General features: G+C 39.7%; 1 pseudogene; it reads right to left on the reverse strand.

The window, feature by feature from the left end:
* Window positions 1-229: 229 nt before the first annotated feature.
* Window positions 230-2,177, reverse strand: LOC139034755 (mothers against decapentaplegic homolog 2 pseudogene; annotated as a pseudogene).
* Window positions 2,178-15,441: the final 13,264 nt, after the last annotated feature.

Raw genomic sequence — 15,441 nt, forward strand, 5'->3', positions numbered from 1 at the left:
TATGTATGTATTTAGCTATGCTCAGTCTTAATTGCAGCATGTGGGATCGTTAGCGTGACATTTGAGATCTTTTCTTTTTTTTTTTTTTTTTTTCTTCCCCCAAGAGCTTATTTTTGGTAAAAGGCAGAAAAATTAGTTTTTCTACAAGGGAAATCTGCTTCTAAATGATAATTTGAAAATCTTGATATATATTATATATTAAAAAAGACACACAAAAATAACAAAGAAGTGGGAATAACAGATTAGGTACTGTAACTTTATAAAGGCTTGCCTAAATCAAGAAGCAGCACACACACGCCTAATTTATGCAAACTAAAAATGTGTATAAACAGCACAATACTGTGATACTGGATCATGATACATTACCTGTACACATAACTACTACTGTTATTAATAAACCTTTGGGACACTCAGTTTTATGCCCAACAAGACATCAGTAAGTCTTTAAAATCTTCTCTTCCTCCTTTACGGGAGAGTATTTCTAGACATTAATTTTCCCATCTAATATTCGAACATAGGAAACCAATTCCACAAGGTGCTTTAATTGATGAGACCTCAAGTGCTGTTTTCTCTTGAATTTTTGGATAGTAAACAGTCCACAGGGACCACACACAAATACTATGACAGAAGAGTTAGTATATTAAGTCTTTTGATGGGACTTGATTGGTGATGAAGCTTTATGACATGCTTGAGCAACGTACTGAAGGGGATCCCATCTGAGTTAATACTTTGTCCAACCACTGCAGAGGTCCATTCAGATGAAGTTCAATCCAGCAAGGAGTCCTTGTTACCGTCTGCCTTCGGTATTCTGCTCCCCACCCTTTCACAAAACTCATTCTTATGGTGCACATTCTAGTTAGCTGATACACGGCTTCAAAACCCTGATTAACGGACTGAGCCAGCAGAGCAGCAAATTCCTGGTTGTTGAAGATCTTCAGATTACAGCCTGGTGGAATTTTACACACGGTTGCAGGGTGCCAGCCGTATCTCTGATTACAGTTGGGGCTCTGCACAAAGATTGCACTATCACTTAGGCACTCAGCAAAAACTTCCCCACCTATGTAATATAAGCGCACTCCTCTTCCTATATGTCTTCTTTTCATTTCTACCGTAGCATTTCTGTTTACGTTGGAGAGTAAACCTAGGCAGAACCTCTCAGAATTTGATGGATCTGTGAAGCCGTCTACGGTGAGTGAGGGCTGTGAGGCATGGAAGGTCTCTCCAACCCTCTGGTTTAATTCATAATATGCTATTGAACACCAAAATGCAGGCTCTGAGTAAGTAACTGGCTGCAAGTCCAAACTATGATTAACAGGGGAAAGAGTAGTAGGAGATAATTCTGCTGGAGATCCTGTATCCATACTTGGGTTCAACTGTTGATCACTTGTTTCTCCATCTTCACTGATATATCCAGGAGGTGGCGTTTCTGGGATATAATTACTCTGCGGCTCGATTCCTGCTGGGAAGTTAGTGTTTTCCGGAATGGAGTCGGTGTAGTCGTCCAGAGGGGGCAGCTCTGTTAAGATCTCCGTGTGCCGAGGCACCAACACCGGCGGCAAAACTGGTGTCTCAACTCTCTGGTAGTGGTAAGGGTTTACACATACTTCATCCTTTTTAAGATTAAAAGCATATTCGCAGTTTTCAATTGCTTTGAGTTCATGATGACTGTGAAGATCAGGCCAGTGCCATAATGGGCAATATATTACATGAGGCAGTCCTTTTCGATGGGACACCTGAAGACGACCATCTAGAGACCTGGTTTGTTCAGAGAAGCTGTAAAGGCCTGTTGTATCCCACTGATCTATCGTATTTGGTGTACTCAGTCCCCAAATTTCAGAGCAAGTGCTTGGTATGGTAACACATTTAGTATTACAGTTCTGAGTGGTGATGGCTTTCTCAAGCTCATCTAATCGTCCTGTTTTCTTCAGCTTCTTCACCAAACTTTTAACTGCTTTCTCACACCACTTTTCTTCCTGTCCATTCTGCTCTCCTCCACCCGCTCCTCCAGATCCACCAGCTGACTTCTTCCATCCCAACAGTCTCTTCACAACTGGTGGAGTGAACGGCAGGACGGACGACATGGTCTTACTGAAAGCGGTGGTCCACTCTAAGAAAATATCCTCCTTAATCTAACCTGGACCGGGGCTCCGGGTCCCGCCCCGTCAAGAACCCGGGGGTGGGGGTGGGGGGGGTGGGGGTGGGGGTGGGGGGGTCCGGGACCTTTGTTCCTTCCTCTTCCGAAGGGGATGGAGGGACCGGGAGGGGAGAGGGGAATGGGCCGATTGGAGGCGGAACTGAAAACACTCTGGCGGCCGCCCCGCCCCGCCAGCCGGAGCCCGGCCGGCGGCCCCGGCGCGCGCGGAGGGGACAGGAGAGGGGGCGGCGCGGGCCCGGCCGCCGCCCGCGGGGCTTGAGATCTTTTCTTATGTCTCCTTAGTCTCCTCTGGTCTGTAGCCGCTTTTCTATCTTTCTTTGATTTTTGTGATCTTAACAGTTTTGAGGATAACTGGTCAGATGTTCAGTAGAATGTCTCCCAATTTAGGTTTGAATTATGTTTTCCTCGTGGTTGAACTGGAGTAATAGGTATTGGGAAAGATGATCACAGCTGGTGAATTGCCCTTCTCACCAAGCATATCATGGGCACTAATATACCTGATCAGTACATCATTAATACACTGTATCATTTATTTTGTTTTAAAGTATTGCCCAAGTAGCATAGATTTAGACCTCAAATCTATGTGATGAAATGATTGTCATTAGTGATCCTTAAGCAGAGTGTTCCCTTTGTATTTTATTTCATTTTTTCTCTTCTTCCAGATCCAAAGGTAGATGTAAAAGTAACTCCAAGTTAGAATCTATGTTTTTCCACACTGAAAAAAGAATGGAAATAAAATTTCTGAAAATTTATTTTTCTTTGGAAAAGTAAAATTTAAAATTCAGTTCCGTTCAGTCACTCAGTCGTGTCCGACCCTTTGAGACCCAGTGAACCGCAGCACACCAGGCCTCCCTGTCCATCACCAACTCCCAGAGTCTACCCAAACCAACGTCCATCGAGTCAGTGGTACCATCCAACCATCTCTTCCTCTGTCGTCCCCTTCTCCTCCTGCCCTCAATCTTTCCCAGCATCAGGGTCTGCTCAAATGAGTCAGCTCTTCCCATCAGGTAGCCAAAGTATTGGAGTTTCAGCTTCAGCATCTGTCCTTCCAATGAACACCCAGGACTGATCTCCTTTCGGATGGACTGCTTGGATCTCCTTGCAGTCCAAGGGACTCTCAAGAGTCTTCTCCAACACCACAGTTCAAAAGCATCAATTCTTCAGTGCTCAGCTTTCTTCACAGTCCAATTCTCACATCCATACATGACCACTGGAAAAACCATAGCCTTAACTAGATGGACCTTTGTTGGCAAAGTAATGTCTCTGCTTTTTAATATGCTATCTAGGTTGTCATAACTTTCCTTCCAAGGAGTAAGCATCTTTTAATTTCATGGCTGCAATCACCATCTGCAGTGATTTTGGAGCCCAGAAAAATGAAGTCACCCATTGTTTCCACTATTTCCCCATCTATTTGCTATGAAGTCATGGGACCAGATGCCATGATCTTAGTCTTCTGAATGTTGAGCTTTAAGCCAACTTGTTCCCTCTCCTCTTTCACTTTCATCAAGAGGCTCTTTCCTTCTGCTTCACTTTCTGCCATAAGGGTGATGTCATCTGCATATCTGAAGTTATTGATATTTCTCCCAGAAATCTTGATTCCAACTTGTGCTTCCTCCATCCCAGTGTTTCTCATGATGTAGTCTGCATATAAGTTAAATAAGCAGGGTGACTATATACAGTCTTGACATACTCCTTTTCCTACTGAAACCAGTCTGTTGTTCCATGTCCAGTTCTAACTGTTGCTTCCTGACCTGCATACAGGTTTCTCAAGAGGCAGGTCAGGTTGTCTGGTATTCCCATCTCTTTCAGAATTTTCCACAGTTTATTGTGATCCACACAGTCAAAGGCTTTGGCATAGTCAATAAAGCAGAAATAGATGTTTTTCTTGAACTCTCTCACTTTTTTGATGATCCAGCAGATGTTGGCAATTGGATCTGTCGTTCCTTTGCCCTTCCTAAAACCACCTTGAACATCTGGAAGCTCACGGTTCACGTATTGCTGAAGCCTGGCTTGGAGAATTTTAAGCATGTGTTTACCAGCATGTGAGATGGTGCAATTGTGCGGTGGTTTGAAAATTTTAAATTACAACCCTGTATCATGAATTTTTGTTTAATGTTTTGGGAATCAAATATTCATTAGTAATTATCTTAGACCAGACTGATATAACAAAATATCATACACTGGGTACTTAAGACAACTGGCCATTTATTTCACAAAATTTCAGAAGCTGAGAATTCTGAGCCAAGGTAGATCTGGTTTTTGTCAAGGGTCTACTTTCTCTCTTGTAGACAGCTATCATCTTCTTGTGTCCTCACATGACAGAAGAAGGAGAGGAAAGAAAAAACTTTTTTCCTAATTCTTTGTAAGGGCACTAACTGCAATTGTCAGTCTCCACCCTCATGATCTCATTTAATCCTAATTATCTCCAGAGGGCCCCACTTCTAATACCATCACATTGGGTGGGTAGGGCTTTATAATATAAATTTGTGGAGGGAACAATCATTCAGTCCAGAGAAGTAATCTTGTATTTGATTTGGTGTCTTTCAGTTGGCTTCTTCCTAGCTGTATGAAGAAAAGTTAACTGAACTTTAAGCTCCTCACTTGATTGTCTTTATAGTGAGGATAAAGTGTAATAATGCATATACTTTAGCACTGCAATGACATATTATATGAGCATGGTATCTATTTTCAGTTATTATTACTAAAAGAAGAAAAGTCTTGTCTGACAAAGAGAGCATGATAGCCTTGTTCTGGAACCAGGGATAAAAAAGGATATATCTAATAGTCCTTTGTGAACACTTTTAGGCTAAAAATAACATTTTTAAAAATCATATATATGTGTGTGTGTGTGTGTATATATATATATATATATATATATATATATATATATATATATGCAGAGTAAATATTTAGGATGAAATTAGAAAGGGAATTTAAAACCTTTGAGCCTTAGCTTTTTAATATTCCTAATTATTTTTTAAAGTAGTTTGTAAATTTGTTTTTACACACATATTTTTTTTGTTTGTTTGTTTGATTGATTTTGTTTTGTTTGGCCATGTTACATGGCTTCTGGGATATTAGTCCCCTGAGCAGGAATTAAACCCCTGTCCTTGGCAGTGAGTCTATGAAGTCCTAACGACTGGATCCTCAGGTAATTCCCTAAATGTGTGTTGTTAATGTAACATAAATTAGCTTTTGCTAAGTGAGAAAAATAATTGATCAGGAAACGAGGACAACATAAAACTTTGACCCCAATTTAATTTGGCACAGTGTGTATATTATATACATCCCTGTAATTAATTATCTTTCCCAGTTATTTACTACCCATAGTTATTTATTTTAAGATACAGAAATATTTTTCCAGTTGTGGGTAATGACCTATGACTATTCCTGAGCTCTCTGTCAAAAATGTATAGCTTCCATACCCGAAAAAAGTGAAGAATGAAAAAAAAAATTAAAGACCTCATTATTTTTATGCAATTACAATTGGTTGAATTTTTATACAGCTTTTTCTATTAGGTTTTTCATCAAATATCTTTTTTCTTTGCTGAATATTTGCATTGCTTGAAAAACTGGCTAAGTTGATCCTTCCATTCATATACAGAGTTTATGAAGAATATAGTATTTTTAAAGAACCACCATCAATACAGAAGAAATTTAAGCCAAAGCCTAAAAATTAAAATATATTTTACAATAAAAGAAAATACCAAACAATTGACCTGATCATTTGTCAACACGGTGAAAGTGTTAGATTCCCGGTCATGTCCTAGTCTTTGCAACCCAAGCAAGAATACTGGAGTGAGTAACCATTTCCCTCTCCAGGAGATCTTCTGGACCTAGGGATTGAACCTGAGTCTCCTGCATTGCAGGTGAATTCTCTACTGCCTGAGCCATCAGGGAAGCCCCAGTTATTCAAAAGTTGTAATGAAGCATGAGAGATTTACGGAAGCTTCCTGATAGGAGAGACTGACTGAGGGAGAAACTGGGTCCTGTTCTGATGGGTAGGGCCATGCTTAGTAAATCTTTAATCCAAGTTTCTGTTGATGGTGGGGTGGGGTGGTTGTTCTCTCCCTGTTGCTGGACCTGAGGCCAAACTATGGTGCAGGTAATGAAGATAATGGCAACCTCCTTCAAAAGGGCCCATGCACTCACTGCTGCTCTCAGTGCCCACTGAACTGTGGTGTTGGAGAAGACTCTTGAGTCCTTTGGACTGCAAGGAGATCCAAACAGTGCATCCTAAAGGAGATCAGTCCTGAATATTCATTGGAAGGATGATGCTGAAGCTGAAACTCCAATACTTTGGCCACCTGATGCAGAGAGCTGAGTCATTGGAAAAGACCCTGATGCTGGGAAAGATCAAAGATGGGAGAAGGGGAAGACAGAGGATGAGATGGTTGAATGGCTTCACCGACTCAATGGACATGAGTTTGAGTAAACTCCAGGAGTTGGTGATGGACAGGGAGGCCTGGCGTTCTGCAGCCCATGGGGTGGCAAACAGTCAGACACGACTGAGCAACTGAACTGAACTGAATGAAGCATAGCTTTTTAAGTAATAAAAACTATAAATAAAAATGATAAATATAAGATCACATGGTTCTAATATTATATATAAATATGATTAAAGTTAACTAAATTGCCATAAGCATGGCTATACTCAACATGAAAACTCTCTCATCCTTACTTTCTTAAAGATTTTTCACATTTCTACTTCTAAATCAATATCTGAAAATATACTTACAAGTAGAGTAGTTTAATTCATTGATGTTTACAGCAAATAAAACTTTTCCCCATATTTTGAGGAGGATCATAAACAGTGTCAAGATGGAAATTTTTTAATATTTCATTAAAACTCCTTATTCCAATATGTGATTGCCCTTTTCCTATAATCAGGGGAAGAGCAAAAGTTTTCCCTGAGTTTCATGTCTCAACACCATGAACAACTATACACTTTTCAGACTTCCCTTTTGACTTCAGATGTTTTTCAACATATTGGGATTATACAGATTTCATGAAAAAGTAGCCTGCTATTTCTAAGGATATATTTTCAGAAAACTAGAGAATGAAGGTAGAGGTAGAGAAGTAGCATTACCTTAAGGGGAAAGGGCTTAGGATTTAAGGTCAGGGTCAAACTTCATTCTTTTGCATGTGGACACAGTAATTTCTTTAAAAGTAGTTGATTGGATTTATGAAATTTAAGTCTCTGAAATGGACATTGTAAGAGGGTGAATAGAGATTTAGATCTGATTAAACAGAGAAGAATTGATCACTTCTGTGTAAGGATATGGATTTCCAGCTTCTCTTGCTTTAAACTTTAGAGATCCGACCCTTTCAGCCTGCCAGCAAGGTTTCTCGCATCAGATAGCTATTGTGTTTTTGGATAAGGAACCAGCAGGCCACCTTGCTCTATTCCCCATCACTCCCTGTTGTCATGGCAGCACTTAAGTCTAGTGGCAGGGGCCTTCAGCATCATCTTTCCACTTTTATTCTCATGTAGAGTTAAGAGGAAACCAAATCCCTACTTGTACCCTTATCTGTTTGACAAGTGGGAAAAGTAAAAATTGACCCAGAGGGCTACATCTTTCAAGAAAAGATAAGGAGCACTTTTTCTCTCCATGTAAATGAAGAATATTTTTCAACTTGGCCTATTTCAAACATTCACATTACCTGCCCCACCCCCTATAGGCATTTAAGTTTGCAAACCTGCTTTAAGCAGTAACTCATGGTAACAGCAAGAATAGTATCATAAATATTCTCAAAAGTTCATCATTATATATCTTGCTCTTGAGGGAAACAGAAATGAGAAAAGATTTTATTAGTGCAGATAGGAACTCTTCTTTCTGTTCAGGGTATGCTATTTTGGGGGCTCAAATTGAATAAAAGTCTCCTGGCATATGAATTCTATGAAGTATGATACCTGATAACAAACTCTTCAAAATATTCAAAATTGATATTTGAATAGATTTTGCTCAGTTTCCATTTTGAAGCTGATAATATATTAAACTGTTTAACATTTGTAATTAAAAAAAAAAAGATTTAAGCTGTCTATGGATTTCTTGGGCTTCCTTGATAGCTCAGTTTGTAAAGAATCTGCCTGCAAAGCAGGAGACCCCTGGTTGAATTCCTGGGACGGGAAGATCTTCTGGAGAAGGGATAGGCTACCCACTCCAGTATTCCTGGGCTTCCCTTGTGGCTCATCTGGTAAAGAATCTGTCTGCAATGTGGGAGACCTGGGTTCTTTCCCTGGGTTGGGAAGATCGCCTGGAGAAGGGAAAGGCTACCCACTCCAGTATTCTGGTCTGGAGAATTCCAAGGACTATACAGACCATACAGAGTGTCAGACACGACTGAGCTACTTTCACTTCACTTCATAGATCTCTAATCTATTTTTAAAAGATTTATTACTTTTCACTCACACACACACACAATGATAGGCTAGGTAATAATGAAGAACATAAAGATAGGTTTCATTAAAACAATAGTTGAATTTTGAATTCTGACAGGTTAAGTATTAAAACTTGAAAAGAAATCCTTTTAAGCCATCTAAAGTTCTTGGTGGAAATGTAATATGCTAGGAGAATTCTAGCTACTATTTAAATTTGAAGTGCTTCAATCCATTATGGTGACAAAAGTTGTTTTAGCAGCTATCATTTTTTAAAATTTCAGCACTTTGGTTCCTTCCAAGATAAATGTCCTTTCTTCCTTGCCTCTCATTTCTTAAATTATTTTCTGAGGATAGCAACATTTGGACAGTTTATCTGGCTCCAGCCCTAGGCATTATGTCATTGCTTCCTTTACTTTACTTGCTAATGGACTACAAATATTCTTTTCCTAGAAAAACAAAAAACACCTTCCCCCTCCTCCGTTGCTTCCCTGGTGTTAACAGGGTCTACCAGGAGCAAATCTCCACTCTTCCGGAAAGCATACTAAGGCATCCTTTGCCTTCATTCTCTCCTTCCCCTCACACAAATAAACTCTCCAGTCAACAGCAACATGACTTCTGCTAACACCACCACATTAATCCAGAGTTCTTAATAGAGGAGCTGTCAGTTCAGTTCAGTTCAGTTGCTCAGTCGTGTCTGACTCTTTGCGACCCCATGAATTGCAGCACGCCAGGCCTCCCTGTTCATCACCAACTCCTGGAGTTTACTCAAACTCACATTTATCGAGTCAGTGATGCCATCCAGCCATCTCATCCTCTGTTGTCCCCTTCTCCTTCTGCCCCCAATCCCTCCTAGCATCAGGATCTTTTCCAATGAGTCAGCTCCTTGCATCAGGTGGCCAAAGTATTGGAGTTTCAGCTTCAGCATCAGTCCTTTCAATGAACACCCAGGACTGATCTCCTTTAGGATGAACTGGTTGGATCTCCTTGCAGTCCAAGGGACTCTCAAGAGTCTTCTCCAACACCACAGTTCAAAAGCATCAATTCTTTGGTGCTCAGCTTTCTTCACAGTCCAATTCTCACATCCATACATGACCACTGGAAAAACCATAGCCTTGATTAGACAGAACTTTGTTGGCAAAGTAATGTATCTGCTTTTTAATATGCTATCTAGGTTGATCATAACTGCCCTTCCAAGGAGTAAGCATCTTTTAATTTCATGGCTGCAGTCACCATCTTCAGTGATTTTGGTGCCCAAAGAAATAAAGTCAGCCACTGTTTCCACTGTTTCCCCATCTATTTGCCATGAAGTGATGGGACCAGATACCTTGATCTTAGTTTTCTGAATGTTGAGCTTTAAGCCAACATTTTTACTCTCCTCTTTCACTTTCATCAAGAGGCTCTTTAGTTCCTCTTCACTTTCTGCCATAAGGGTGGTGTCATCTGCATATCTGAGGTTATTGATATTTCTCCTGGCAATCTTGAAACCAACTTGTGCTTCTTCCAGCCCAGTGTTTCTCATGATGTACTCTGCATAGAGGTTAAATAAGCACGGTGACAATATACAGCCCTGAGGTACTCCTTTTCCTATTTGGAACAAGTCTGTTGTTCCATGTCCAGTTCTAACTGTTGCTTCCTGACCTGCATATAGGTTTCTCAAGAGGCAGATCAGGTGGTCTGGTATTCCCATCTCTTTTAGAATCTTCCACAGTTTATTGTGATCCACACAGTCAAAGGCTTTCGCATAGTCAATAAAGCAGAAATGCAAACCTCACATGAGAAAACTGCCCTCCCACCAGACTGGAGCACTGTCAGTGCATTGCAGCCTCTGAAAAGAGATTTTTGTTAGGGACTACTTTCTTTTAGTCATAAAATGATCAACTTTTACTTATACTTTGGTAGTTGTAAGTCTGTAGAAATCAGTGGCACCCCACTCCAGTACTCTTACCTGGAAAATCCCATGGATGGAGGAGCCTGGTAGGCTGCAGTCCATGGGGTCACGAAGAGTTGGACATGACTGAGCGACTTCACTTTCACTTTTCACTTTCACGCATTGGAGAAGGAAATGGCAACCCACTCCAGTGTTCTTGCCTGGAGAATCCCAGGGACGGGGGAGCCTGGTGGGCTGCCATCTATGGGGTCGCACAGAGTCAGACACGACTGAAGCAACTTAGCAGCAGCAGCAGTTGTAAGTCAAATAGTATAAAGGGTATATTAAAATTAAAATTTTTACCACTTAAAGAATCCAGTGGTACAGCCGAATCTGATAAAAACTTATAGAAAATAAAAAAGAGAAAATGCGTATGTATAGCGTCATCTAGTCTGTCTAGTCAAAGCTGTGGTTTTTCCAGTAGTCACGTATGGATGTGAGAGTTGGAGTATAAAGAAAGCTGAGTACCGGTGAATGGATGCTTTTGAACTGTGGTGTTGGAGGAGACTCTTGAGAGTCTCTTTTACTGCAAGAAGATCCAAACAGTCCATCCTAAAGAAAATTAGTTCTGAATATTCATTGGAAGGGCTGATGCTGAAGCTGAAACTCCAATACTTTACTGACCTGATACAAAGAGGTGAGTCATTTGAAAAGACCCTGATCCTGGGAAAGATTGAAGGCGGGAGAAGGAGAAGACAGAGGATGAGATGCTTTGATGGCATCGTGGACTGAATGGACATGCTGCTGCTGCTGCTGCTAAGTCACTTCAGTCGTGTCCAACTCTGTGCGTTCCCATAGATGGCAGCCCACCAGGTTCCACCGTCCCTGGGATTCTCCAGGCAAGAACACTGGAATGTGATAGCAAAGGGACTCAGCCATATATATTCATGTATCCATTCTCCCCCAAACTCCCCTCCTATCCAGGCTGCCATGAAACATTGACCAGAGTTCCCTTTGCTATATGGTAGGTTCTTATGTTCCATTTTAAATATAGCAGTATGTACATGCTGATCCCAAACTCCATAACTTTCCCATCCCTCCATCCTTCCCAATGACAACCATAAGTTTTTTCTCTGTCAGTATGTTTCTGTTTTGTAAATAAGTTCATTGTGTCATTTCTTTTTAGATTCAGTATATAAGGGATTTCATATGATATTTCTCCATCTCTGTCTGACTGTAACCTATTTAACATGTGAGCATATATATATATATATATATATGTATATACATATATAGGATATTTGATAAAATTAATTTCCTAAAACTGCAGATCTAAGGAAGCTAATTTAACTCATCACAAAATCATAGACAGCTAGAAAAACTGAAATAGTATTCATTTCTTTATTTGTTCCTTTGACAAACACTTTTCTGCTCAGTTCTCTGTAAGGCATTCTTTTAGACACTGAATACAGAGTGAGATTAAAAAGAAAAAAAAAGAGGTTAATTTCCTGGTCTGATGACTTATGCATTGTAGTGGGATAAAACATTTAAAACAGACTTTAATCAATTAATTAACAAGAAAATATTCTAGTCTTCAAGTTCTCAACCTTGAGTGTGTACTTCATCACTTTGAAAATTTACCAATGTTTGTGTCATTCCCCTAGAGATTTTGGTGTGACTCCTGTGTGTGTGAATTTTAAAAATCCCCCATATGAGTCAGACACTAAGACACTTAAGTTAATCAGAGAATTAAGTAAGTACATATGATAGAGTTTTCTAATTTCTGTGATTCTAAAGTCCCCTAGCTCGATGTCTCAAACAGCTCCTTAAAATGTACTCAAAGCTACCAGAGTCACAAGTATCTAAATTTCATTGGAACAGGAGTGTCATTCAATAGAAATGCAGAGGGTATCTGAAGGAAGATTTTAAAAAGGCTAAAGATGGCTTGCAAAATATCAAATAAATTTCTGAAGATCCTGAGAATGAGATTTAAAATGGAAAATACCCATGTATCAAAGACAAACATGAGCACAACTGATTGAAGGATGGGATTGAGAATGAGTATCAGAATTTTAGTGAAGGCTGAATAAGGTAGAAGAGGAGTTAAAATGCTATGGACAGATTTAAAAGACCTTGAGTGGTCAAAATATTGGGATTACATTTTTCATTTCTTTATTAACTGTCTGTATCAGTGCAGATACTTTATATATCTACTATCCTCTCTATACTGGTAAATTTTTTGGTTCATTTTACTTCTTGGCACTGTTCCTGGTGTTCTTAAGCTATATATTTCACACCCAAACATGCAACTCAACTCAGTTGGATACCCTAGTGTTAGTGTGCAAAAAAGACTAAACTTTCCCCTAGGCTGTATCTTGGACTGAAGATCAATTTTTATTAGAGAGGTGAGTTAATAAGTCAAGTTTCTGCCTCTTTTAGTTCCCTTTCCATTCATTGAGAGGTAAGATCCAGATTCAGTGAGATGAATATTTTTTCAAAGTCATTATCAGCCAAAGATGAGTATATGGCACATAACCATTATGAGCATGGGTTCTAGTACAAAGTACATAATTTAAAAATGTGTATTGAATTCTGCCATTTATGGGCTATGTGATCTCTAACATGCTAAGTAGTTAATCTTTCTGTGTAGATTCCAAGTTGATAACAGTAGAAATAAAGCAATAAAATGCATTCTGTATTTTCAAAAATTATTCTTGGTAAATTCTACCAGGATTACATTTTACTTTTTTTTTTTTTTAATGTGTGGAAGTATTTGATTTAGGAAATTCCCACCTAAACCCAATGGATAATAAAAATATTAAGGATACAACTTAAATTATAAAATGCACCGTTAAAATATGATATAATGTCCTTGTTTTATTACAACTCATTATATCTCAGTAGTGCTTATTTTCATAATTTAAATGGTAAAATATTAACTGGTCAACCAGTCTTTTAAAATTTCGGTGACTAACTTAACAAAGGCTCCATAGTTATTTCTATAAAAGTCTATTTGTTAAAGTGGTCAATATGTTAAAACAGGTGAATATGATAAGCAGTCAACTAAATTTTGTGGTATGTGGATGCTACAATATAGTTACAGTGAGTTTGCTGACATAATACTGATTATGTCTGCAGGATCATATGAATAATGTTTCATCATCGGTAGATTGGTAGATTCCCTTTACTCTGCTGCTGCTGGTGAGTCGCTTCAGCCGTGTCCGACTCTGTGCGACCCCATAGACGGCAGCCCACCAGGCTCCCCCGTCCCTGGGATTCTCCAGGCAAGAACACTGGAGTGGGTTGCCATTTCCTTCTCCAATGCCTGAAAGTGAAAAGTGAAGTCGCTCAGTCGTGCCTGACTCTTAGCGACCCCATGGACTTCAGCCCACCAGCCTCCTCCGTCCATGGGATTTTCCAGGCAAGAGCACTGGAGTGGGGTGCCATGGCCTTCTCCATCCCTTTACTCTATATTATAAGAAACAGCAGTGGTTGGTTGTAAAATTAGAACTTACACATTTCCCCCAAATGAAAATGAAAGCCCCTCAGTCATGTCCAACTCTTTGCGACTCCATGGACTGTAACCCCCAGGTTTCTCTGTCCTTGGGATTCTCCAGGCAAAATTACTGGAGTGGGTTGCCATTCCCTTCTCCAGGGGATCTTCCCAACCCAGGGATCAAACCCTGTTCTGCATTGCAGATAGACTTTTTACTGTCTGAGCCACAGGGAAGCCTTATTTCCCCCAAAGCCTTTCTTTAAAAATAATTACATATTAATTAAAGTAAATAAATACTTGCCTCTAAATACTACATAGCCCTGTTGTTACGGAGAAGGCAATGGCATCCCACTCCAGAACTCTTGCCTGGAAAATCTCATGGACGGAGGAGCCTGGTAGGCTGCAGGAAGAGTTGGACATGACTGAGCGACTTCACTTTCACTTTTCACTTTCATGCCCTGGAGAAGGAAATGGCAACCCACTCCAGTGTTCTTGCCTGGAGAATCCCAGGGACGGGGGAGCCTGGTGGGCTGCCGTCTATGGGGGTCGCACAGAGTCGGACACGACTGAAGCGACTCAGCAGCAGCAGCAGCAGCAGCCTGATGTTAATTTACAGGTTGTAAATAGTGTCAGTCTTAACACTGGATCCTTACTCAGCTTTCAGGGCCTCATAATTCCAACTGAAACAGTCAATTTTGTTAACGTATTACAGGGTCAGAACTTTTTTCATTTTAAGTGGAAATCTCTTTAGCTTTGTTTCCGGGGCAGTTTTGTTTTCCTCCACTCGCCACATCTCAGAGAGGGTATCTTTGAACTCTACATATTCTACAGTGGTTTAGTTGATCCATTTCTTATCACGGTAGATGCAGGGCTAGGAGTTTATTCCAAGTCCCTTGATGCTAGCTCCATCACTACTCTGGTGTACCAAATATATTACTGAAAATAATAAACTGATTTAATTTTCCATTAAAAACAATCTATCAAATAAAAACTGGTTTGACCAGAAATATTGGCCAGCACTTGTTCCTTTGCCTTTTAATTGCACTAGGTTTTAATAAGTGAGAGTCTAATTCTTAAAAAGTTTATCTGGTAGCAACCTTGGAAAAAGGCCTTGTGAAAATGTGTACTTGAGTTACAACAAAGCAATTCTGTTCTGATTTAAAATTTTTGTTTTATAGCTCTTTGATAAGGTTAGATTTAAACTTAATCTAGCTCCATTTCACATTACAAATGCACATTACAGATTATTTCATAGCTGCCTTTTTTAATCCTGTGGGTAATTTCTTTAAGGCCCCAAATATATAAAGATTACTTAACCACAGCATGATAATAGCTTTTCCCTCTGGGTACAGATTTAAGAATATGTAGCTCATTACAAGTCCTCAGAGTTTCTATCTTCCCAGCAGGACAGCATTCTGCAAAATTTATAAATATGCTAAGCTTTTTCAAATATTTGTCATTGCTTAATAAATTATGCTGGTTAATATCATATCCAATAAAATATTTATTTTAAACATCAGGAGGCATGGTTTCAGCTAAGA

This window comes from Odocoileus virginianus, chromosome 4, assembly GCF_023699985.2.
Source record: "Odocoileus virginianus isolate 20LAN1187 ecotype Illinois chromosome 4, Ovbor_1.2, whole genome shotgun sequence".
Lineage (NCBI taxonomy): Eukaryota > Metazoa > Chordata > Mammalia > Artiodactyla > Cervidae > Odocoileus > Odocoileus virginianus.